Raw genomic sequence first — 27267 nt, 5'->3', positions numbered from 1 at the left:
GTGCCAAGAAAAAGATAAGAATCAAAGATAAAAAATATGGATCTGTGATGTCGAAAAATTAAAATTTCGACATAAAGGCAGTTAGATCCCAGGAAAAGATCACTTAGCGAATTATCAAGAGAGATAATTTAGAGCTTGTTTGGTTTCCCATGAAGTACAATCGAATACTTGTGCATAAGTAATGAAGGGTTTCTTTTATCAAGTTTCGAATGTGGTTTATGATTTCGTTACAAAGCACATCTAAACATAAGAGTGACAAGTTATAAACGAAATTACCTATTTGACCAGTGTAGTCAGTGACAAGTAGGCTTTGAAAATGCATTAAGTACCGAAGGTTAAGAATGACACTCAAACATAAATCACATTCTTTAAACCAAAATTTTCCTAAATCTTGTTTGGTAACAAATGTTGTGGGTTTCGAACATTTGATCAAGATTACAATGAAAGAAAGAATATGATTTTGAGTATCAAAAATGGGTACTGAAACAAAAGTTTCGTTAATATCTGGAACAAAGCTCCCCGTTAATTCCTTTAGTTTCGAATATTTTGGTTTCACTTCCATTACGGTCTCATGATGTTAGATCATAAACACTGATATTTGATATGTCTAGATCCTAATTGGTTTATACCAGAAATCTCTTAGACATATGTCATTGTGTGTGATTGTGAAAGAACTTTAGGATGAAAAAGATTTGGTTTAAGAAACATAAGTACCTCTGCTACTTTTGGACCAAGCAGTAAAATCTTAACTCATATGAGAAGAGTAAGGTGGCTCATTGACTAATGGGAATATAGCCTAATTGGGAAGAATCCTCAGAATGAGAAATTCATTAAGGCTTCGTAACCCATTGAGTCTTGGAGGCGTGGGTCGACATGCTGCAGCATGCTTCTAGGGACATCCTAACTAGGACAAAGTTTCGAAAGTTTACCTTTCCCTTAAGCAAGAAGCATGAACCATCAAAAGCCTTTGTGAATTCCTACACACAAAAAGAAAAACAAAAACAAGACAAAGAAAATATTTTTTTGGATTTTTGAGTTTTTGAATGAAAATAACAAAACTAACGAAAAATCTTTTCGGTATTTTTGAATTTTTAATAACAAAAGACAAAAATGAAAATATTTTTGGTGTTTTTGTTTTGTAAAGAAAATGCAAAAGTAACGAAAAATCGTTTTGTGTTTTTGATATTGTAATTAAAAGACAAAACTAATGAAAATTTAAGAAATGACTAAACTAACAAAGATTTTTGTCAAACCAGTTGAGCATAATTGTCGAAAACGAAGCGTGTCGAAGCGTTGACTATGAACAGTAACCTCTGAATCATGAACAGTAACAGCTAAATCAACAACTTTTCCACACTTTTGACTTGAATTCTAACGAAGGTAGTCCAGGAACTGAATTTGCGTTCATCATTCCCAAGCCATTTAGAATTCTCACTAACGATTTTTCGTCCAAAGGTTTTGTAAAGATATCAACAAGCTGATCAGTGGTCTTTACAAAGTGAACTTCTATGTTCCCATCTTCAACATGATCTTTTATAAAATGATAACGAAGAGCAATGTGTTTAGTTTTCGAATGTTGCACAGGGTTATGGCAGATGTGAATGGCACTTTGTGAGTCACAATACAACAAAATTTTCTTCAAGTTGATTGCATAATCACACAGTTGACTTTGAATCTAAATGATTTGTGAAGTGCAAGCTGCAGCAACAACATACTCTACTTCTACTATAGAAATCAAAACACAAGTTTGCTTTTTCGATTGCCAGCTTACTAACTTCCCATCTAGTAGTTGACATCCACCGCTTGTGCTCTTTCGATCAAGATTGCATCCTCCTAAGTCAACATCTGAAAATGATTTTATGAAGAAGCCTGTCTTCAAAGGATACCATAATCGTAACGAAGTTGTTCCTTTGAGATAACGAAATATATTTTTGCCTGTAGTGAGATGTGGTTCCATGGGATTTGATTGGTACTTGGCACAAGTGCACACAGAAAACATGATACCAGGTCGACTTGCTGTGAGATAAAGTAACGAACCTATCATGCTTCGGTACAATGTAATATTAACAGGTGGTTTATCCAACAAAGGAATTAGTCTTTTTCCAACAGCCATTGGTACTCTCAGCTTCGTGCTATTCGTCATTCCAAATTTTTCAAGCAGATTTCGTGTATACTTCTGTTGATTGATAAATATGCATTCTCTGCTTTGACGAATGTTTAATCCCAGAAAACTGTTTATCTTGCCCATCATACTCATCTCAAACTGACTTTTCATCAAATTTTCAAATTCTTTTGACAAAACAGGGTCAGTAGAGCCAAAAACAATATCATCAACATAGATTTGAACAAGCATGAGATGATCTCAACCATTCTTTCGAAAGAGAGTGGGATCAACTGAACCTTGTTTAAATTTCGATTGCTTTAAGAAATTGGTAAGAGTTTCATATCAGGCTCTTGGTGCTTGTTTTAACCCATAAACAGTTTTGTCTAAGATATAACAATGATCAGGAAAATTTTCGTTAACAAAACCTGGATTTTGTTCAACATATATTGTCTCTTCAAGTTCTCCATTCAGAAAACCACATTTGACATCGATTTGATAAACATCAAAATCTTTGTGTGCTACATAGGCCAAAAATATTCGAACTGCCTCGAGTCTTGCAACAGGGGCGAAGGTTTCCTCATAGTCTATAACTTCTTTTTGCCTAGCTTTATTTCGAACAACATTGCCTTCTTTATAAGTTTTATTTTTAAAGATCCATTTTAATCCTATTACTGATACAACTTTTGGTTTAGGAACTAGACGCCAAACTTTATTTCGTTCAAATTCAGGTAGTTCAAATTGCATAGAAACAATCCAATCAGGATCTTCCATAGCAATCTTGACTTTTTTTGGTTCAATTTTCGAAATAAAAACATTAAACATGCAAAATTCTTGATTTACATTAATTACCTCATTCTTTGCACATAATTGAGCTCTTGCTAGCACTCCTTCATGTGGATCTCCCAATACTTGTTCTTTAGGATGACTTTTAATCCATCTATCCATTAGAGGATATGAAGGATCAAAGTCCAATGGTGCATCTTCGAACATTTATTCAATTTCAGATCCTTCACCTGCATTCGAAAAATTATCATTAATATCATAAAAAATATCAGTTTGATCATTCGAAACATTTGTATTATTTCCAACTTGCTCCCCCTCAACATCAACATCCATTCTTTCTCTCTCCCCCTCTAAAGTATGCTCCCCTTCAACTTAATCATTCGTCTTATCTGGAAGACGTTCGTTATTTGTAAAAGAACTTGTTGATGACAACACATCATTTTTCTCCTATGTAAGAGTGGAATCATCAGAATGTTTCAACGCTTCAGACACACGATTATCATCTGTATTAACTTCGGCATCAATGGAACGATCTAGAATACCAAAAATCAAATCATAATCAAAATCTAACGAATTCAAAGATTGAGATTCATTATTTGATTCATTCATAATTGGTTGTTGTTCAAAGATTTTATCAACTTGTTTAACATAATAATCAACAAAAGTGAGATTAAATGTTTCTTCGATTTTTCTGGTTCGTTTGTTTAACACCCTGTAAGCAACTGAATTGTGCGAATATCCCAAAAATATCCCTTCGTCAGCTTTCGGCTAAAACTACGAAAGAGGATCCTTGAGATTCATGATAAAGCACCTGCAACCAAAAACATGAAGAAACTTAATCTTTTGTTTACGGTTGTTGATGATTTTATAAGGAGTGATGTTAAAATGACGATGAATAAAGGATCGATTTTGAGTAAAACATGCAGTAGACACTGCTTCAGCCCGTAAGTATTGAGGAAGATTCGCATATGTGAGCATTGTTCGTGAAGATTCACAAAGCGAACGATTTCGTCTTTCTACAAGACCATTATGTTGAGGAGTGTAAGGTGAAGTGAAATTATTCGAAATTCCTTTGTCTGTTAAAAATGAATCAATAACAATGTTCTTACATTCAGAACCAATGTCACTATTTATCTTTCGAACCTTTTTCTTCAAGCTTAGTTCAATGAGTTTGATTAATTCGATCATTGTTTGAGCAGTTTCGGACTTGAGTCTTAGAAAATATACCCATGTAAATCTTGAAAAATCATCAACAATGATTAATATGTATTTCTTTTTTTTGAGAGTCTCAATAGTTGAGGGTCCACATAAATCAATGTGAAGTAATTCAAGAGGCTCAAAAATCTTCGAATCAATCACAATAGGATCACCTTGTCTATGTTGATTTCCTTGTTCGTAATCTGCACACAAAGTCTCATTATCAAATTTTAACACAAGTAAACCACTTACCAGATCTTGTACCACCAATTTATTTAAATTTTGAAAATTCAAATGTGACAAACGTCTACGCCAAAGCCAGCTAATGTCAGATGAAGCTTTTGAAAGTAAGCAAACTGAGGGAATCCCAACAATTGCATTGATGTGAAGAGTAAACATGTCTCCTTTTCGTTTGGATTTGAGTAAGACTTCCGTTGTATCAATGTTCGAAATCATACCGCCTTCTTCGTTAAGCACCACTTGATTGCCATTGCTCACAACTAGTTGCGAAACACTTATCAAGTAATGTTGAAGACCTTATACATGCAACTCTGTTGACTGTGAAATTCCCATTTGTGACCTTTCCGTATCCTCTGTTAGAACCTAAAAGTGAACCTCTACCAATCCTAAGTACTAATTCCAAAGTGTATGTTCTGAAGTTAAGAGTGGTACGGAATCTGTCCGGACCAGGTAAGAAGATGTGAAGACTAAATACATTCCGGAGCTGACTCTCATGTCCGGAATGATGCTGATCCGGAATGAAGTTGTTTTGCCTTTTGTGCATTTATTGTATTTGTCTTTGTATTGATGTAACGTTTCATAGGACTTAGTCTATAGTTGTATTTGGAAAATCAGAATGTCAGAATCATGTCTTTTGTTCGGTCCTATGTAAACACCTCAGTTAATTCGCTATAATATTCACTCCTATTTATAGGAGTATTCAATACAAGTCCACAATGGATATTTTCACTCACTTTTGTCATTTTCACTAAGTTCATTCAAACATTCTTCTTGTTCTTCATTTATTAACTTTACCTTGATCATTTACTCCCTTTTCTTCATTTAATGACTTGATCATTTTGCTGAATATATTATCTAAGACTTGACTGGTCTTTCCAGGCTTGACTTGAACAATTGTTAGCAAGCAGACATTGATCTTAAGCATTCACTCAAGGTTTGAGTTTTCAAACCTTGTCCCTACGCATCGATCTTGTTCTCACAATTGGTATCAGAGCTTGAGTGGTTGTCCTTTGAATACATAAAGATCAGATTATAGTTTGTTTGAAATTACATTCGTATTTCAACCATTTCTGTGTCAAGGATAAAAGTTCTTCTATATACCACTTTAGCTTGAACATATCTTAACTTCAATGGCTACTTCTAATCCTCGGCAAATGATTTTAATGCAAATCGCAAATAGTGTGGGTGGCCGTACTCGTGCCCCATTACTAGTTGTGGAAGAATATGATCACTGGAAAGTTAGAATGGAAAGATTTTTACTTGCCAAAGATAAAGGTGAAGAAATCTGGAGATCCGTCACAAAAGGACCACATGTTCCTGTAAGAACAGTTGTAAGAGATGCAGCTGCTCAGCTCATGCGTGAAGATGAAACTCCCCTAGCTCCTCTAATTGCAGATGATATCGAGAAGTTGCATGCTGATCAACTTGCTTTCATAGAAATGGTGTTTGGTGTTCCTCCTTCACTCTTTGAGCACATCAAGCTATACAAATTAGCCAAAGAGATTTGGGACACTCTTTAGGACCTGATTGAAGGATCTGAAAATATGAAAGACAAGCGCCTCACCTTAGTTGTCAATGACTTTGACACCTTCACCACCACTCCTGGTGAATCAGTGGCCTCAGCCTCCAACCGTTACCGAATCGTTGTCAATAACATGACTGCTCATGGGATTGTCCGAACTCCTTTGGACTACAATCTCACATTTATAAATAGTATGGGCAAAGGATGGGGAAATGTAAAATCCTGTCTCCAAAGCAATGGATCCTTGAAAAAGTTGAAGCTTTATCAACTTTTTGATGAACTTCAAGGACATGAGTCCAATGTTGCTCAAACCATAAGGGAACTCTCCGGAGGACCTCTTGCTCTTGTCAGTTATTTCGAATCAACCATTCCGAACTCATCTACTTCGGATCCCTTCAAACCCATTGTTCCATCAGTTCAAACATCCGCACCTACATTACCTACAAAATCAATCCTGTTGATGATTCCGAAACTATGGACTCTGAACTCCGTTTCCAATAGGAGTTCGCTCTGCTCTCAATGAAGTACAAACATGCAAACCATTTTGCTAAAGATTGTCTGGCTGATGCTCCACAAAAGCCAAAGGTCAAGGACTCCGCCTACTACGTCCAAAGAGCACAAGAGATGACTGAAAGTGAACAAGCCTTTGTTACAACGGTTTCAATAGATGTTGAAGGATATTCGTCCTCCAGGGATGATGATGACATGGTAAGTGGAAGGCATATGTGTCTAATGGAAAGAGAAACAGTTGAATGTGATGAAGGGTATTGGTCTTTTGGGTCAGAAGATGAAGATGATGTTGTTGAACCTCACTATTGCTACATGGCGACCAACAATCAACCAGGTCGAAGCATCGTTCAGCAAGTAAAATCTATGATCTCTGATAATAATTTTGACTTGTCTCTCTGTGAACCTTATCTGACCCAAATTCAAACAGATAGGAACACCATCTATAAAGCCTATGAGTCTGCAATAGACGCGAGTGAGAAGAAGGAGTGTGAGTTAAATCGTCTTAGGTTACGTTTCAAGGATAAAAAGTTGAAAATTGAGACTTTAGAGCGTTAACTTGTAATGTTAAGCGATGGATGTATGATTTTGAAAGATAAATGTGAAATCACCTATTCCGAACGAAATGTTTTGATTTCTGATAATAAACGTCTTAATGCCAAGATAGATGCTTTGCATAATTCTGTAGACATGCTTGAAGCTGACATTCGGATGATTCATAATTTTCGTCATCCATGGTCTAAAGCACCTGGTCTCCGAAGCGAGTTTCCGAAACCAATTGCTAGTCCCTTGAAGGAATTGCAAAACTTGACATTCATGGGAGAGGTTCCGAAAATCAAACATTTGGACACCCATGTTTCTCTCTTTTCACCTCTTCCGGAGACTACAGACCATTTTGAGTCCCTAATTCCTGCGTTTAAACCAATTGTTGTCAAATGTCCTGATTCCATGCAAATTCTGTCTTTGACAAACCTGGACTTGAATCGGACCACAGAATTTCATTATAGTCTTCCAAATTGCGTAGACTATGTTCCTAGAAGTAATCACACAAACAACTGTGTAGTTGAAGAAATTCTTTCTCTGACAACTGAAACTGATACCTCTGAGTTTGTATGGGCATCCTTAGATGATAATGTTGGAAAATCAAGTAGTGTCTCCTCTGATTCTTGCGAATCGGATTCGTAAGTTTTCTCAAAAACTAAGTTGGTTCCCATTACTCCTAAGTTTAATAATCCATGCGCAAGACAAACCTCAAAGTCCTTGTCTCACACTAAGAGAAAACCAATGCTAAATAGGAAGGATATTGTAGATCCAAAAGTAGAAGCTCGAAATGTACTTAAGAAGGAAGTTAAGACTAGACAAAATTCCAGGTTCATTGCAAACTCCAAACCATTTGTATCCCGGAACTCTCATGCATCAACTCATAGTCAAAACTTCTTTGTTCCCACTAATATCCTCAAAAGACCTTCCATATCTCATAGTCGTGTAGAACCTAAGAAAGTAGAGAATTCTACTCAGCCTAAAGCTCGTGTGAATGTCACAACAGTACAAAACATCTCTCATCGAACTGTTTCATCTGTTTTTATTGCAAAATCTGATGGTACCATTTTTAAACCAAATCTTTCAAAACCCAATGTGTCATCAAGCAAATCCACAAATATAAAGAAAACCTCTTCTTCAAAATATTCAAAGAAAAATTTTATGTGGAAAGTCAAAACTCCCATTGTTGAAAAACCAATTCCGGAGGTAACAAATGTTACCAACACTCCGGAAGTCAAAGGTCCGAAGAAGACCATTCTGAACCTTCAGTTCATTGAATATGACTATTGGATAGTTGAGAAGACATTAGCCTTCTATCTGTTTCCAAACAATTCAAAGAATTCCACTCAGAAACACAAAGTTGTTCCAAAATCACAATCAAAGTCCAAAGCCCGTGCCTATGTCCCATAGTCTAATTCGGAGCCTAAAAACTCCATTACTCACTAATTTTGCAGGCACTGTGTGCTTCAGAGCAAGAAACAATATGGTATATTGATAGTGCTTGCTCCATGCACATGACGGGGCAGAAAGATTTTCTACGAGACTTAAATCTTTCCCCAAATACTGGATAAGTGACATATGGAAACAACTCCAACTCTCAAATTCGTGGTTATGAAATTCTCACCAATGGAAACTTCTCTATCTCAAATGTGGCTTATGTAGCTGATCTGAAAAATAATTTGATAAGTGTTGCTCGCTCACTGATTCAAATCGACGTGTGGAATTTTGCAAAAAGTACAGCTACGTAATGACCGAATACCGGAAAGAGTGCTTAATCAAGTCACTTCGCAACAAGAACATGTACCCGCCGACATTAACATGATTATTGGCAAACTACAACTCTTCCTTCTCGGCAAAGCTGTTCCTGACGTCAATTGGTTATGACACCGAAGGCTTGCTCATCTAAACTTTCGGTACATGAATGATCACGTATCTGGCGAAATGGTGAGAGGATTACCTTTTCTCAAATTTGATAATGATCATTTGTGTGCTGCTTGTGAGTGTGGTAAGCAATCAAAGAAGGGTCATCCTGTTATCATCGAAAAATCCATTTCGGAACCATTGGAGCTTCTACACATTGATCTTTGTGGACCATCCACGGTGGAAAGTCTTCATCATAAGAAATACATTCTTGTGATTGTTGATGATTTTACACGGTTCACTTGGGTGTTCTTCCTACGGTTGAAATCCGAAACAGCCTTAAAGCTCATCAATTTTATCAAAGGAATAGAATTTCTTATCAAACTCCCAGTTAGGAGAATCCGAAGTGATAATGGCTCGGAATTCACTAATTCCAACATTGAAAACTTTCTCACAGAAAAAGGAATTGACCACAACTTCTCAGCTCCTTATACTCCACAAAAAAACGGTGTATTCGAAAGACGTAATAGAACTCTTGTTGAAGCTGCTCGATCCATGCTGAACTTCGCAAATCTACCAATCTACCTTTGGGTTGAAGCAATATCTACTGCCTGCTTCACTCAAAATCGGAGTATCATCAATCGACGCCTCAACATGACACCGTACGAAGCAATGAACGGTCGGAAGCCAACAATCTCATTTTTGCATGTTTTCGGATGCAGATGCTTCATAAAGAACAACCGTGATCAGCTCACCAAGTTTCAACCTAAAGCTGATGAAGCCATCTTCCTTGGGTACTCCTCAAAATCAAAAGCCTACAGAGTTTTTAACCGGAGAACTCGTGTTCTGGAAGAAAGCTTTGATGTTACTTTCGATGACAACTTTTTTCGGAATTCTGGCCCAACTCACATTACAACTCACATTATGGAGTCTGATGCTCCTCCGCCAGGATGTCCGAATCCTCAAACAATACTTGAAGTTGACTTTAAAACTCTCTTTGGTCCTTCCGAAACAGCTCTTGATTCAGAATCTCGATCAAGACCAAACCTCATTCCAATCGCTACTTCGGAAGCTCCTGTCTCACATAATATCTCCGGTCCGGTCCCAAGCCTCCCTCTATTTGATTCCGATCCATTTCAACCTTCTCAGATTGAGGGGGAGAATGCTCATCCATCTCTTGAATTGCTCGTCCCTCTCTTGAATCAAATGTGGATGGCTTCCAAGATGCAGCTGCTGAGTTCGATGATTTTAATCCTCTCAACAATGATGAAAATTAAAACTTCTTTGAGTTCCCTTCTGATGATGATGGCAATCTCTCTGGTTCAGAAGTTCAGGGGGAGCAAATCAATTCCACTGTTGATATAGGATCGACGGCTGAACAAGAACTACCACGATTACATGTTAGGACCAAGGATCATCCTCCGAACCAAGTAATCGGTAACCTCAATGCTGGTGTACAGACTCATTCTGCTACAAGTATCCAAAATGAATGCCATTTCTCAGCATTCATTTCCATGGTTGAACCCAAATCTATCAAGGAAGCGTTGGAGCATGCTAACCGGATTACAGCCATGCAAGAAGAACTGGCAGAATTTGACCGAAATGAACTTTGGACTCTCGTGCCTCCTCCTCCGAATCATCCCATTGTCGGCACGAGATGGGTATTTCACAACAAACTAGATGAGGCAAGAGTTATTATTCGAAATAAAGCGAGACCGGTAGCAAAAAGGATTTACACAGATCGAAGGGCTCGACTAGGATGAGACCTTTGCTCCTGTTGCACGTCTTGAAACCTTCAGAATCTTTCTTGCTTATGCTGCTCATAAAGGTTTCAAAGTTTACCAAATGGATGTTAAGAGTGCATTTCTTAACGGTGAACTTGACACTAAAGTATACCTTTGTAACGCCCGTGTTTCTGGGCTAGGCATTAATGTTGTTGTAATAGTCTAGGTTAACCTTTGTAACTCATTTTGAAATAATAAGAATGTGTTATTTTGTATTATGTGCTTTATGCTTAATTATGTGGCTTAATTGAATTAAGAATAAAAATAAGCATAAAAATAAAATATTAGATAAGCTCGATATCTATGAAGGAAGTTGTAGTGGTCGTGGCAAGGTTTCCGAATATATAAAGAATGCTGAAATCCGAGTTAGAACGTAGAAGTTATGACCTGTCGAAGTTTCGCGACGGAACCGGCACGACGCTAAAGGACGTAAAATATGAATTTAAGATAGAGTGATATCTGGCCTTAGTTATCTAAACGAAAGGTGTAGAATATGTTAAACCGAGAGCGTGCATAAAAAGAACGTCTAAATCTTACTTCGTATGAGGAAGTTATGATTTTTCTATGTTTCGACTTAGCGGTATGCAGCCCGAAATCTCGAAATCGAGATCGAGTGATAATTGGCCAAAACAATCTAAACGAGAATCGAAGATCTCGTCGTTAGTAGTCCAACGGTAAAAAGACAGACGAAAACAGACGTCGGATGAAGAAGTTATGATTTTATAACGGATTTTTCCTGTCCCGGCCTACTAAAAATAATATAATAAAAATAAAGTCAAAATTAGCCGACGAAGTCTAAATGAAAGTTGTAGAGCGTAGTCTCACCTATGCGTGGATATATAGAACACCGAGAATGGAGATCATATGTGAGAGTTATGAGTTTCTGAAGTTCGATGCACGCATAACGAGGAAGGAACGCCCCGCGTTCAATTGGGGAACGCACCGCGTTCAGTGCTTGGCTCCGGATTGGCCACGTCGATGCTGACTCAACGAATAAGAGATAGGATCGAAACCCCGGTCCTACGCACCGCGTTCAGTGCTTGGCTCCGGATTGGCCACGTCGATGCTGACTCAACGAATAAGAGATAGGATCGGAACCCCGGTCCTACGCACCGCGTTCGAAGGGAACGCCCTGCATTCATTTGGGGAACGCCCTGCGTTCGATTGGGGAACGCCCTGCGTTCGCGGCACACTTCACCCTATAAATAGATCACAAAGGGCAGCCGTTTGTGGTTGCCAAATCTCTTCTCTCTCACCCTTATTTCATCGATCTACGTGTAAATTATACCCCCGAAGCCCCGATATCACCCCGAGACCCGAAGCAAGTCCTGAAACCCCAAGGATCCCGAGAAGTAAAGTTTCCGAGCGGAAGCTCTGTCCGCGAGAGGCCCGATTTTCAAGAAAAGCATCCCGGTTTCATCGGAAACGATTGTTTTAAGAGACGAGGTGCTGTCCGATCATCATTTTATCAAGTGAGTGTATATTCGTTTTCTTCTAACACATAGATATGAAGTATTCTTTATAAAATACGTGCTATGTGTTTATATATATATATATATATATATATATATATATATATATATATATATATATATATATATATATATATATATATATATATATTAATTGTTTATTTGAACTAGTTGTTGAATGGATGTTTTATACAGGTTTTAAGCTGTATATAAATGTATATATTTTATCTACTAATGTGTTGGGTAGATCATGGGTAGACAGCTGGTGTGTGATAAAATAAAATGATGAGAGGCCTCGTTGTTGCTGATTCAGTCATCTAGCGGAGTTTAGATGACGAACACAGACTTTTCTAGACAGTCCAGTGGAACGCTAGCAGGCTCATAACGTGTAGGTGTTAATGAACTTGGGTGTTCATTTGCTGTACTCCATCCCCCCATGGTGCCTTGTTTGACATAAATTGCTAGGAAACCCCCAAAGCAGTGTTGTCACCCCGATGAAAATCCTTAGGCTAGGTCCCTTAGGATAGTTGTTTTAGGGACATAAAGTGAGGATAACGGGAACGGGTAACTGGGTTATTGTTGGTTGACAGAATTAATATAATTATTTATTGTGGGTTGAAAACCCTATATGATCACCAGGCTCCCAAGGCTGACCCACTCAGTTTCTTTGTATTACAGGTAGTGGCGCGAGAGCATAAGTTGGAGAACTTGTGAAGATGTTTTTGTTTATAGACCAGTAGTTATATATAACTGTGTAAGGTCTATGTTTTATTGTTTATGGTTTTGTGTCTGTATCAGAACATGACATCCCGAGTTTTGATATATAATGAAAATACATTTCTTTAAGAAATGCTTTGATAAACCTTATTTTATCATGTAATGTTTTTGGGGACAAATTCCGCAACTCTTTTAAATCAATGGATTTACTCTGAAATTATTTTAAAAGCATAAATGAAACGGTCTTTTCTGGCCGTGATTTTGGGGATGTCACAGTTGGTATCAGAGCATTAGTTTAAGCGAACTAGGAATTTGTAAGATTTCTAGACTTAAACTTAAAATGCTAAGCGATGATTGTGAGATGTGAGCACTAGCTTATTTTAGGAAAGTTGCCTAAAATGCTTTTATGTGCTAAATGTTATATGTTTGCCATATATGATATTTTTGTTCGGATCTATGGTCTGTTGCCGACCGGATCTGGAAACCTTACGTGTTTAGGATTCTAAGCGTGTGACGACGGTATTAGAACTAGCATATAAACGTTTCAGAGTGATTTGGATAATTATCTATCGTGAAGGAGGATCTAAATTCACCTTGTTCGGTGTATAGATCACCGATGGCAAGAACAAGAAGTGGCGCTGGAAACGTGAACGAAAACAGGAATCAACCACCTGTAATCGAGCAAATACCTGTTGTAGCAGCAACACCTGAGCCAGTGACAATGGCTGGTGTACAATTGATGAATCAGACGATGTTGGATCGTCAGATGAAAGAAACTAGACGCCTGCTTCGACAAAATCGTGAAGAACTTTCAATTCAAGTCGAAGAGCCCGAAGTGAATTGAGGGCCGTCGGAAGGAGGTAACTTTAGTGGGACTGTTGGTCAAGCCAACCCACCACTTGTTAGGCAGAATAACCATGATGGAGGGAATGATGGCCTTGGATGCAAGTACAAAGATTTTCTGACTTGCAAACCATCGACCTTCACTGGAAAGGAAGATCCGATCGGAGTTATGGATTGGATCTCAGAAATGGAGTTGGCCTTTATGACATGCGGTTGGAAGGGAAAACTACAAACCATATATGTAGTACGTCAGTTCAGGGGTGGCACTGTTCGTTGGTGGAACACTCTAGGAAAGACCCTAAGTCGTAATGAGCCACTGCAACTGACTTGGGCAGAGTTCTTGGTGCAATTCAAGCGCAAGTTCTGCTCGGCCCAAAATCTACTGGAGTTGGAGAACAAGTTTCTGACCTGGACAAAAGGTAGCATGTTAGTCGACGATTACACCAATGCCTTCACTGACAAAACGTAGTTTGATTTGCTCATCGTCCCAGATGAGCTGACAAAAGTGGACCGGTACGCGAAGGGACTCCCATGGGAGTACGCGGTGCCAGTACGTCAGGCACCTACTCTGGAGGCAGCTATTTGGGCTGCCAAGTCTGTTGTGGACATGATAAAGGGAAGAACCGCCAGCAAAGTTGAAGTTTGTGAAAAGAGAAAGTTCGAAGGAACTTTAGGTTCCAGCAAGAAAAGCAAATTTTCGAAGTCTGATTCGAAAAATTTTGAAGGAGGAAAAGGAGGCGAATCGAAATGGTGTGAGAAGTGCAAGAAAAAGCACTCTGAGAAATGTAGTGAGGATGTGACCTGCTACAAGTGTGGAAAGACGGGGCATTATGCCAATGAGTGTCCATCTAACAAGAGAGTATGCTTTGGGTGTAATGAAGAGGGGCACATTTGATAGAATGTCCGAGAAAGAAGGAGGCAGCAAAACCCAACATTCCACCAAAACCGAAGGTGAGAGCCTTTCAGATGACACTTGAAGCTGCGAAAGATGAAGCTGATGTCGCTTCAGGTACCTTTCTCGTAAACAATTTGCCTACCCAAATTTTGTTTGATTCTGGAGCCAACTACTCCTTTATTTCACATGAATTTGGTAGAAAACTAGCTTTGCCTGTTGATAGACTAGATAATGCTTTATTAGTCGAAGTTGCTAGTGGCAAGTTTGTACCTGTTAGCCATCGTATGAAAAACATCTTAATCGATCTGAATGGGAATAAATTCCACGAGGAATTATTGCCTATCGAACTTAACGGCTTCGACATCGTGTTGGGATTAGATTGGCTTAGAGCCAATGACGCCGAGATATTGTGCAGAAAGAAGATAGTCAAAGTAAACCCAGCAGGGAAAGAGTCATTTATGGTATATGGAGACAAACGCATAGTGAATTCGGGGATCATTTCTCTAACGAAAGCCAGAAAGTGTTTGGCCAAAGGATGTACATCATATTTGGCTTTCGTGATTGACGCAAAGAAGGAGAAAAAGGAGAAGAAAAACATTCCTGTTGTGTGTGAGTATCCAGAAGTATTTCCCAAAGATCTTCCTGGATTACCACCTGATCGAAAGTAGAGTTTCGTAGCGACTTGTTACCAGGAACGACGCCAATAGCAAAAGCACCGTATCGACTAGCACCAACTGAGATGAAAGAGCTTATGACACAACTTCATGAGTTATTGGACAAAGGTTTTATTCGACCTAGTTCATCACACTAGGGAGCCCCAATGTTATTTGTAAAGAAAATGGACGGGAGTATGAGAATGTGCATTGACTATAGAGAGCTGAATAAGGCGAAGATAAAGAATAGATATCCGTTGCCGAGGATTGATGACATGTTCGATCAACTGCAAGGTTGAAGTTATTTTTCAAAGATCGACCTAAGGTCAGGATATCATCAGCTGAAAGTAAGAGAGCAGGATATCGAGAAGACTGCATTCAGAACACGATATGGGCACTACGAGTTTTTGGTTATGTCGTTTGGACTAACCAATGCTCCAGCAGCATTCATGGATTTAATGAACAGAGTTTGCAATCTGTTCCTTGATAAATTTGTGATAGTGTTCATAGATGACATTCTGATTTATTTGAAAAGCCAAGAGGAGCATGGCAGACACTTGCGAGAAGTGTTGGAAGTCTTGAAGAAGGAGAAGTTGTATGCTAAGTTCTCCAAATGTGATTTTTGGATCCGAGAAGTCAAATTCTTGGGTCACGTGGTCAACCAAAAAGGGATAATGGTTGATCCAGCAAAGATTGAAGCTGTAATCAAGTGGGAACAACCAAAAAGTCCCACGGAGGTTCGAAGCTTTTTGGGATTAGCCGGATACTACCGAAGGTTTATCCAACGCTTTTCTTCGATCGCTACTCCATTAACAGCTTTGACTCACAAAGGAGCTACTTATGCTTGGAGTGATAAACACAAAGAAGCATTCGAGTTGCTAAAGAAGAAGTTATGTGAAGCACCGATTCTTTCTCTACCCGATGGAGTTGAAGACTTCGTTGTCTATAGCGATGCGTCTGGTGTTGGGTTGGGTTGTGTTTTGACCCAAAGAGAAAAGGTGATAGCATATGCGTCTCGACAGCTGAAAGAGCATGAGAAGAACTACCCCACTCATGATTTGGAGTTGGCAGCGGTAGTATTTGCTCTGAAAATATGGAGGCATTACCTCTATGGCTCGAAGTGCAAAATTTTCACTGATCATAAGAGTCTCCAATATCTCTTTAATCAGAAAGAATTGAATATGAGGCAAAGAAATCGGCTAGAATTACCTAAGGACTACGACTGTGAGATACTTTACCACCCCGGTAAAGCCAATGTTGTTGCTGATGCTCTCAGTCGGAAAGTCAATCTTGAAAGAAAAAGGCCAAGAGCGTTGAGAATAGAAGTTGTCTCGATAATTGTGGAGAGTATAAAGAAAGCCCAAGAAGAAGCTTCTGAAAAGAATGACCGAAAGGAGGAACGTTTGGGCAAAACGTTAGTGCTTGGTACAAACAGTCATGGACTGAAGGTATTCCAAGATCGTATTTGGGTACCTAAGTCAGGAGGAATAAGAGATCTTCTGATGGAAGAAGCTCACAAAACCATGTACTCGATTCATCCCGGTAGCACTAAAATGTATAGGGACCTAAAACCCTATTACTGATGGCCGACGATGAAGCTTGACATTGCGAAGTATGTGGCGGAGTGTGTGACCTGTGCAAGAGTCAAGGCACTGTTGGATTTTGAGCATTCTAACACTCCTATGGTGTACATGCAACCCTATAAACCTTGGATCTATGTTTTCTCTATTATACATGCAAATATTAACTATTCCAAGGTTTCATCCTAACTAGCATATTATGAAGCATCTATACTACAAAGTTCTAGTTAGATGACATACCTTTTGATGTAGCTTGATGTCTTCAAGCTTTAAGAGCTTAGCCCCAATAGTGTGGAAGCCTCAAATGGAATCACAAATCACCAAAACACCTTGGAAGAACTTGAGAGAATATGTATGCACACTAAAGTCGGCCCACTCTTATTTTCACACACTTGTGCCAATTTTGTGAGCCAAGGACCCCATTATATATTATGGAGGATTAGGGTTACATCCATGTAAACCCTAATACCCATGACCTTTCATTTAAATAGGATCCATGGGTTAAAAGCTCCATGGACCATCCATGAAAGCTTAGCCCAACCTAAATGAACTTGGCCCATTCCATATATATAAGAGTCCATATTTAATTAGTTCTTTTCGATCACTTAATTAATTCTAAATTAATTCTTGATCAATACTAATTAAATAATATGATTCCATATTAATATATTAGAACTTATAATACATTAATATAAATCATAAATATACTATTCTCAAAAGACTATCCATATAAATTGTGCCGGTGAAGTGCAACCCAAATGGACCATGCCGGGTCGGGTCAACTACATACCAAATATAGTTATGGACTTAGACATTAATCCAACAGTCTCCCACTTGGATAAGTCTAAAACTATTATTGAGTATGACTTCAAAACCTAACTGGCAATCGTAGCTCTTAAAGCCGCTGTCGAACTCTGACCTTGTCAATGACTTGTCCATTAGATAAGGGATCATATATTCCTCCATTCTAGATATCATATGGACTGAGACATGGATTGTAATCATTCTCTCTGTCTATTTGTTGTTTCCCGATTTTCGATTTATGATGGCTGACTGATTGAACAAATCAAATCAGTGTCATCGCTAAATCATCGAGGGGCCCACAGATGTGTCATCGCTAAATCATCGCTAGATATCATATGGACTGAGACATGGATTGTAATCATTCTCTCTGTCCAAGCACTCACATGTGTCATCGCTAAATCATCGAGGGGCCCACAGATATCGCTTTTATCCTGAAGGTAAAAGGAATGTATAAACTTCAACTCATATGGCTTGTTCAACTACTTGTTGAATCATACACAAAGGCACGTTTTATAACATCGAGTTACCAAATGCGTTTTCGTGCAATCAATGTATAACCAACTCATAGTAACAACTCATATCTCTAGGTTTGAAGAATATAAGATATTATCGTCTCATGATCACTCGTGATAAAATCCATGAAGTGATTCAAATGAGCGCGGGTTGAATCCAATACTCAGAACTTATGAGCACTCATGAGTGTTGTAGCACCACTTTGTCCACCAACTTGGACCTCTACAAACCAACCCATGACAGTCTTGATTCATTTCTACTTCCAACATATGACCGACTATGGATAGTTTGAATAACTTAGCCATTCAGGAAGAATGACCTAGTTTATTCTGGAAGTCAAAACATGCAAAGTGAAACACAAGAATAAATGAATCAAATATGGTATCAAACCCTATGAATATAAATAAACACTTTTATTTATCACCATACTGATTACTCATTATTCATTGTTTCGGTTTTATCAACTTTATACTTGAATTAAAAACACTAGTTGTCCCATGCTCCAAGCATGTACACTATGTTTTTCTTAAACAATAGCTTTGCCATACACCAAGTATGCACTCTATGTTTGTCTATGATCCTTACTTTGTGAAATAAACCAATTGAACATAATTTCAATGATTCTAATGTCACACTCCCAAATCCTTATCGAAAAATGTGAGAATTTCAAATTCCTATCATTTATCGAAATCTGTTTAGATTTTAAACTTATATGCACTGACCCTCCTGTAATGAATATGTACAAAGTCACAAAGACTTGTCAACAGTCCTTATAAGGTATTCCAATGGAGATCAACTCCATGGAAACTAAGTCTCATATTCAAAGTACATTGCTTTGGACATGCTTCTTGCATTAAGTTTTCTAATCTAACACAGATAACTTCCACCTATGGAGACAACTCCATATTCTCATTTTGACTATCACTTCTAAACAAGAGATGCCTCTTTTCAGAATATGTCAATATGGTCCTTCCAAAATTAGCACTATACTTCCAACTGTCCCTGAGCAACCAATCTTTGGTAAACCTCAGATTGTCCTCGACAATTGCTTAATCATTTTAGTCATATCCAATTCTAGACCTTTTCCCTTCTTAATGCCTCTGGGCATTTGGAAAAATTTAGAAATGATAAATATTATAGCACATGCAATCGATCCTGTACCCAAAGCAAATGGTACATGATTCATGATGTCTCACATAAAGACATGATTCTAGACCAGTCTTTTGCTACAATATTTTTATTTGCCATGTTTTCAAAATTTGACTATGAAGAGGGATGACGTAATCATAATCGAATTTTGAGAATGCAATATATAGAATTTCCTTAAGTTGAACCAATCCAACATGAAATTCATATATATATTCTTGACTAAAGATGATTAAGGTCTCAATCTAAGCCTTTAGAACTGAAATAAAGTATATCCTCTCCCTTAATTATAGCAAAACAACTTTTTGCAATCCCTGCAGCCTCACGAATTGAAACTTTTGTTTTCTATAATTAACATTGCTAACTTTCAACACTAACAATAATTATCATGCTCCCACTAACATGATGATTATTAGCATAACACTTATGCTCCCACTAGCTTTGGCATGTACTCAGAAATCAGCTGGACTTCTGGAAATCAATACTTTATTGACTTTCTTACCAAAGTTCAGATTTTTGATACGAGATGCTTTGATAAAACTTTATCAAAAACATACACCTTTCCTTAGATAGCATGCATGTGTGTCTAAACAATTTCAGAACTATGAAAAGGGATGCCATAATCATAGTCTCAATTGTTTAGACCTTTTGCCATCTGCTTCAAATCTACTTGGTGGAAGTGTTTCCTCACCATCATTTTCATGAATCGGAGAGAAACCTTATGACCCTTAGATTTTATGGTGTATGTGTTCTTATCCATGTGAATCGTCAAAACCATGGTCACAAGACAAGGATAATGACAAATCCAAACTCATATGGACTGAACTTATGCAATCTTAACTTCTAGCCACCTGGCAGTACAGGGCCTGCCATTGCTTCCAATTTGTTATGCAACCAATTGAGAACTTTCAGAACTCCTATGCAAAGCCAACTTTAACTGGAATGGGCACAGAATATGTCAACACGATAGGTTATAAACCTTAAGTCGTGTGCTAGTGAAGAACCTCAGGTTTTATTCTTGATTAGTTCTTGAAATTCTTTTTAGGATCTTTAAGACTCCCACTATCCTCTTGACATATAAGACTATCTTGCCAAATATTCAAGAGATAGTGCAGATTCTTTATCAAGACAAACACTTCACACAATTGGCCTTAGTTGGTCTTTGTTTTATCTAAAACATCACAACTTACCAATTTCAAATGTACAAGAGTAGGACACTTTTACTCTTACATTTGACAAGTGTTTTAAACCTTCGTTAAGATATGTCACTCAAGTTACAATCTTGGAGTATGACTATAAGAATTGTTTTGGAACGAAGTATGACTCATCTTCCTGATCTAACCATTTCAACAATTCATGACTCCTCTTCTTAGTCATAAGAATGCACTAAGATGACCTTTAGAGGACTAATTGTGATATGATTTCTAAATCATTAAGATGATCACAAACATGATACTAAAGTACTCTCCCATCTTTTCAGATTTGAGAAACTTTTATCTTTCTGCCTAATTTGATTCTTCCCATTCGTTCTGCCATACATTGAGACTTTTCCAATGTTTCAGAATTATACTTAAACTTGTAAGTATAATCATATGTACTAAACTTTAGTAAATCAAATAGTCTTAACGAGCTTTGTGGTGGACATGACCAGTGCACAAGAATGTGTACTCGATCCCTTTAGTCCTTCACTTGACTCACACATCCATGTGAACAAGTAATTAGTCTTGATTTTCCAATGCTTGAAAGTTCTCATTCATCATACTATTCAACTTGCATGATTCCAAGTTTCGGTCCAATTGAAACTTGGGCGATGAGGAACTTTCCTGATTTGGTAAATTTAGACACTACCACAAATGAAAGAATCAAATCCATTTTCCAATATTGCTGTCAGTGGAATCATATAAGCAACAATTTTCCACAAACGCCATTGTAAGGATACTTCAAATAAATAAAATTAAACAATTTTCTTTTATTTTAAAACTTTGCGGAAAATTTTATCCTTACAATCCACATGGAAAATTGTTGTTATCTATTCCTTAGCAATATATCATAACTTCTTAAGCAACTACTCAAAATTCTGATGCGATCGAAATCCACCTTCGCGATCAAAATCAACATATACTTCCTTTAAGATTTCTCTCTATTCTTTGATTCTTAAAACATCAACATGTGACCCAGTCACATCATGTAATGAGGATCTCAGAATAGAACTTAACAGAGTTAGATAATGGGCTCTACCTGATGTAGAGTCAAACTTATTGACTTTAACATCCTTAGGTAAATTTGGCAGCTTTGCAATCAACGCCCCTTCCTTTGGTAAAATAAACATATGGACCCTTTGGTAATGGGACTATCTCAGACATAGCCTTTCTCTTTACCATTTGGTCAGCCGGGTTGACTATGGCCAATCCCTTTCCATTGGGAAGAGAATGCTTTTTCTGGATTTCCAGTGTCACCATTGTCACTGTCCATAAAGTTTTTGGGAAGTTGATCTTCTAATCAAATTTGCTTTACTATCGTTCCAAATCATTGCTGATTCAGCAGCACCAAGCAAATAGATATGATCATTAAGGTTCATGTCATAGTCTGTTTCATAATAGTCCCAAAGGAACTCACTATGTGACTTAGAAAGTGATTGAACATCCAACTTTCTCAAGACTTTGACACCTAACTCTCCCGGCTTGTCAATATGTGACTTCATCTCTAAGATGTGATTACACATAGACCTTGCCTGCCATTAGGGCTTGAGTGACCTTGAACTTGTGGGTTAGGGAGAATAATTGGAGGAGGTGGAGGAAGAGAATTATGACTTCCATGAGCCAAACTCGGGAAGTCATATTCATTAGGAAAGCTTGGTTTGGGAAGATCATTGTTGTCTAAACCAGACATCAACAATGGGAGAAATTCACGTAAAGTTGATTTAAGTCCTTAATAGAACACCCAATATGATATATTAAGGCTAGGACCCAACAAACTATTTTATAACTTGCAAGAGGGATGCCGTAATCCAAGCTATAAAATATTTGAAGGTAGGTAAATGACGATTCACCAATTTCCACCAAGATAAATGAAATGTATTATTAGGTTTTAATTGGTTTTGAAACTCCTAGATTCTTTTGAGATTCATTGAACTTTTCAATGGCATGTTTCAATCTCGAGTGTGCCCTTCAGGTTTTGTGACTGGGATGCCGAGGATCACAAAACAAGGTGTGAAGTAACCATGCAAATATACTTGGTACCCTTAATATTTACCCCTCAATCGATGTGCCGGTTAACCACACACGCTCCAACGATACTATGATAAACATTAAGTTACCCTTTGCCTACCTTGTTAAGTCCAGGTTAGTGTGCCGGTTAACCACACACGCTCCACTAACAGCTTAAACAAAGTGCAAAGTGTAATTTCATGGATTAGCACCTTATTCACATTTTCCTAAGTAACTAAGATTGGGAGTTTATAAGTGTTTAGTTACTTAGTATTTATCATTCTACTTATAATGAAGGGAGAATTATTGTCCTTGTCCTACCTGTTCGGCTAACGACCCTCCACCTGTCAAGGAAGCGATGAGTGAGAGTGGACACCCATTAAACTGCATTTTATAGGCAGTAACCTTATACCCCCTTATAGACCGACTTCGTGAATGAGGCCTACTAATGGTAAGACGACTTGCTCTTATACATATAATATATTAAACTTTTAATATTATAATAGTATAAGGGCGTATTTTAGACATTTAAAATACTTGATGGTTTAATATATTAATTAAACTAGACTTTTAATTTAATTAAACTCAAACCATATATTTATGGATTTAATAATACTCTTTTAATTAAAGGCTTTAATTAACTATTAATAAAGTCCATAAGAGTTAATTTGAACTATTCAACAAAACATCATAATTCCAATTATTAAACTCAAAATTAAAACCATTTAATTAATTGTTTAAGTTATGAACCCAAGAGTTTTAGAATTCAATTCTTTTTTTCATAAAAAACTTTTCTCAAATTCCAAAACTTGAGGGAAAGTTTTGTAATTCTTGAAAACCTTTGGATTCCATAACTTATGGAATTAATGGTGTTTTATGATGAAACTTTCCATGTTCCATAACTTAAGAACAAGTTATGGAATTCTTTAAAACATTAACACCAAATTTTGTAACTCCATAAAAACTTTGAATCAAAATTTTTTTTTTTTAAAAAAAAAACTTTCATATCCATAACTTATGGAAGTTTCAAAAACCCTTAAGATCACAACTTTAAAAAAAACTTTTGAGCTCCAAAATTTTATGACAAAATATGTAACTCCTTAAAACATTTAGATCAAACTTTTAAAACTAATAACATAATCATATCATTTTATCTTTTACTAAATTTGACCTAATTCAACTCATATAACAAATGATTCAAATTTTACAAATAATTCGTTTTTCACAAAACAAGTAATTATCTTAAAATTTGACAAACGTCATGTTTTTTTTCCTTTTTTTCTCAACTTGAAAATAAAACATTTGCATCAATATAACAGAAAACAACCCATGGCTCTGATACCACTGTTGGGTTTTGAGCATTCTAACACTCCTATGGTGTACATGCAACCCTATAAACCTTGGTTCTATGTTTTCTCTATTATACATGCAAATATTAACTATTCCAAGGTTTCACCCTAACTAGCATATTATGAAGCATCTATACTACAAAGTTCTAGTTAGATGACATACCTTTTGATGTAGCTTGATGTCTTCAAGCTTTAAGAGCTTAGCCCCAATAGTGTGTAAGCCTCAAATGGAATCACAAATCACCAAAACACCTTGGAAGAACTTGAGAGAATATGTATGCACACTAAAATCGGCACACTCTTATTTTCACACACTTGTGCCAATTTTGTGAGCCAAGGACCCCTTTATATATTATGGAGGATTAGGATTACATCCATGTACCCCTAATACCCATGACCTTTCATTTACATAGGATCCATGGGTTAAAAGCTCCATGGACCATCCATGAAAGCTTAGCCCAACCTAAATGAACTTGGCCCATTCCATATATATAAGAGTCCATATTTAATTAGTTCTTTTTGATCACTTAATTAATTGTAAATTAATTCTTGATCAATACTAATTAAATAATATGATTCCATATTAATATATTAGAACTTATAATATATTAATATAAATCATAAATATACTATTCTCAAAAGACTATCCATATAAATTGTGCCGGTGAAGTGCAACGCAAATGGACCATGCCGGGTCGGGTCAAGTACATACCAAATATAGTTATGGACTTAGATATTAATCCAACAGGCACCACATCAAAAACCATACGGGAGTTTAGAACCTTTACCTGTGCCTATGGGTAAGTGGGAAGACATCACTATGGATTTTGTCACTAAACGGCCCAGAACAAAGAATGGTCATGACATGATTTGGGTGGTCGTTGATCGCTTCACTAAGAGTGCACACTTCAAAGCAGCCAATGAGAAATGGTCTATGGATAAGCTCGTGAATTCTTACGTGAAGAAAATAGTGAGGCTTCACGGTGTTCCGTTAACGATTGTATCAGATCGTGACACCCTTTTCACCTTAAGGTTTTGGAAAAGTCTACAAGAGGAATTGGGTACCAAGTTGTGTTTGAGTACAACTTACCATCCACAGACTGATGGTCAGAGCAAAAGAACGAACAAACACTTGAAGATATGCTAAGAGCATGTACCCTGGAATTCCAAGGTAACTGGGATGAACATTTACCTTTGGTAGAATTTTCCTACAATAATAGTTTCCACCTGAGCATCAAGATGGCACCGTATCAAGCTTTGTACGGACAGAAGTGTCGTACACCGTCTTGTTGGCTTGAGGCTGGGGAAAAGCAGTTTATGGGACTGGAGATAGTCCATCAAACCAATGAAAAGTTGAAAATAATTAAGGAGAGAATGTTAGCAGCTCAGGATCGTCAAAAGAGCTATGCTGACAAGAAAAGAAGACCGATGACTTTTGAAGTTGGAGATTCGGTTTTGCTTAAAGTCTCGCCGTGGAAGGGACTTATAAGGTTTGGAAAAAGGGGAAAGTTAAGTCCAAGGTTTATTTGACTATTTAAAGTTCTTCAGAGGATTGGGAACCAAGCTTACAAGCTAGAATTACCCGAAGAACTGAATGGAATTCATAACACTTTCCATGTGTGTTATTTGAGGAAGTTCACGGGAGAAGTTCCCGATATAATCCCAATTTCTGAGTTAAGAATTGTTGAGAGCAAAAGGTTAATTGAAGAACCGGAGGCAATCGTTGACCGAAAGACTAAGAAGTTACGACATAAGATGGTCGAATTAGTGTTTGTCCGTTGGAAACATGCGAATGGGCCAAATCTCTCCTGGGAGACGGAGAGTGACATGATGAGTCGCTATCCGCATTTGTTTGTTGATGTGTGATTCCGGGGACGGAATCATTCTAAGCTGGGGAGAACTGTAACGCCCGTGTTTCTGGGTTAGGCATTAATGTTGTTGTAATAGTCTAGGTTAACCTTTGTAAATCATTTTGAAATAATAAGAATGTGTTATTTGAGTATTATGTGTTTTAAGCTTAATTATGTGGCTTAATTGAATTAAGAATAAAAATAAGCGTAAAAATAAAATATTAGATAATCTCGATATCTATGAAGGAAGTTGTAGTGGTCGTGGCAAGGTTTCCGAATATATAAAGAATGCTGAAATCCGAGTTATAACGTAGAAGTTATGACCTGTCGAAGTTTCGCAACGGAACCGGCACGACGCTGAAGGACGTAAAATATGAATTTAAGATAGAGCGATATCTAGCCTTAGTTATCTGAACGAGAGTTGTATAATACGTTAAACCGAGAGCGAGCATAAAAAGAACGTCTAAATCTGACTTCGTATGAGGAAGTTATGATTTTTCTAAGTTTCGACTTAGCGATATGCAGCCCGAAATCTCGAAATCGAGATCGAGTGATAATTGGCCAAAACAATCTAAACGAGAATCGAAGATCTCGTTGTTAGCAGTCCAACGGTAAAAAGACAGACGAAAACGGACGTCGGATGAAGAAGTTATGATTTTATAACGGAATTTTCGTGTCCCGGCCTACTAAAAATAATATAATAAAAATAAAGTTAAAATTAGCCGACGAAGTCTAAATGAAAGTTGTAGAGAGTAGTCTTACGTACGCGTGGATATAAAGAACGTCGAAAACATAGATTGTATGCGAGAGTTATGAATTTCTGAAGTTCGAGGCACGCATAACGAGGAGGGAACGCCCCGCGTTCAATTGGGGAACGCACCGCGTTCAGTGCTTGGCTCCGGATTGGCCACGTCGATGATGACTCAACGGATAAGAGATAGGATCGGAACCCCGCTCCTACGTACCACGTTCGAAGGGAACGCCCTGCGTTCGCAGCAGACTTCACCCTATAAATAGATCACAAAGGGCAGTCGTTTGTGGTTGCCAAATCTCTTCTCTCTCACCCTTATTTCATCGATCTACATGCAAATTATACACCCGAAGCCCCGGTATCATCCCGAGACCCGAAGCGAGTCCCGAAACCCCGAGGATCTCGAGATGTAAAGTTTCTGAGCCGAAACTCTGCCCGTGAGAGGCTTGGTTTTCAAGAAAAGCATCCTGGTTTCATCGGAAACGATTGGTTTAAGAGACGAGGTGTTGTCTGATCATCATCTTATCAAGTGAGTGTATATTCGCTTTTCTTCTAACACATAGATATGAAGTATTCTTTATAAAATACGTGCTATGTGTTTATATATATATTAATTGTTTATTTGAACTAGTTGTTGAATGGATGTTTTATACAGGTTTTAAGTTGTATATAAATGTATATATTTTATCTACTAATGTGTTGGGTAGATCATGGGTAGACAGTTGGTGTCTGATGAAATAAAATTATGAGAGGCCTCGTTGTTGTTGTTGATTCAGTCATCTAGCGGAGTTTAGATGACGACCACAGACTTCTCTAGACAGTCATGTGGAACACTAGCAGGCTCATAACCTGTAGGTGTTAATGAACTTGGGTGTTCATTTTGTTGTACTCCATCCCCCCCATGGTTGCCTTATTTGACATAAATTGCTGGGAAACCCCAAAGCAGTGTTG

The sequence above is a fragment of the Lactuca virosa genome, chromosome 7 (assembly GCF_052849685.1).
Source record: "Lactuca virosa cultivar CGN04683 chromosome 7, Lactuca_virosa_CGN04683_v6, whole genome shotgun sequence".
NCBI lineage: Eukaryota > Viridiplantae > Streptophyta > Magnoliopsida > Asterales > Asteraceae > Lactuca > Lactuca virosa.
This window is presented reverse-complemented; position numbering follows the sequence as displayed.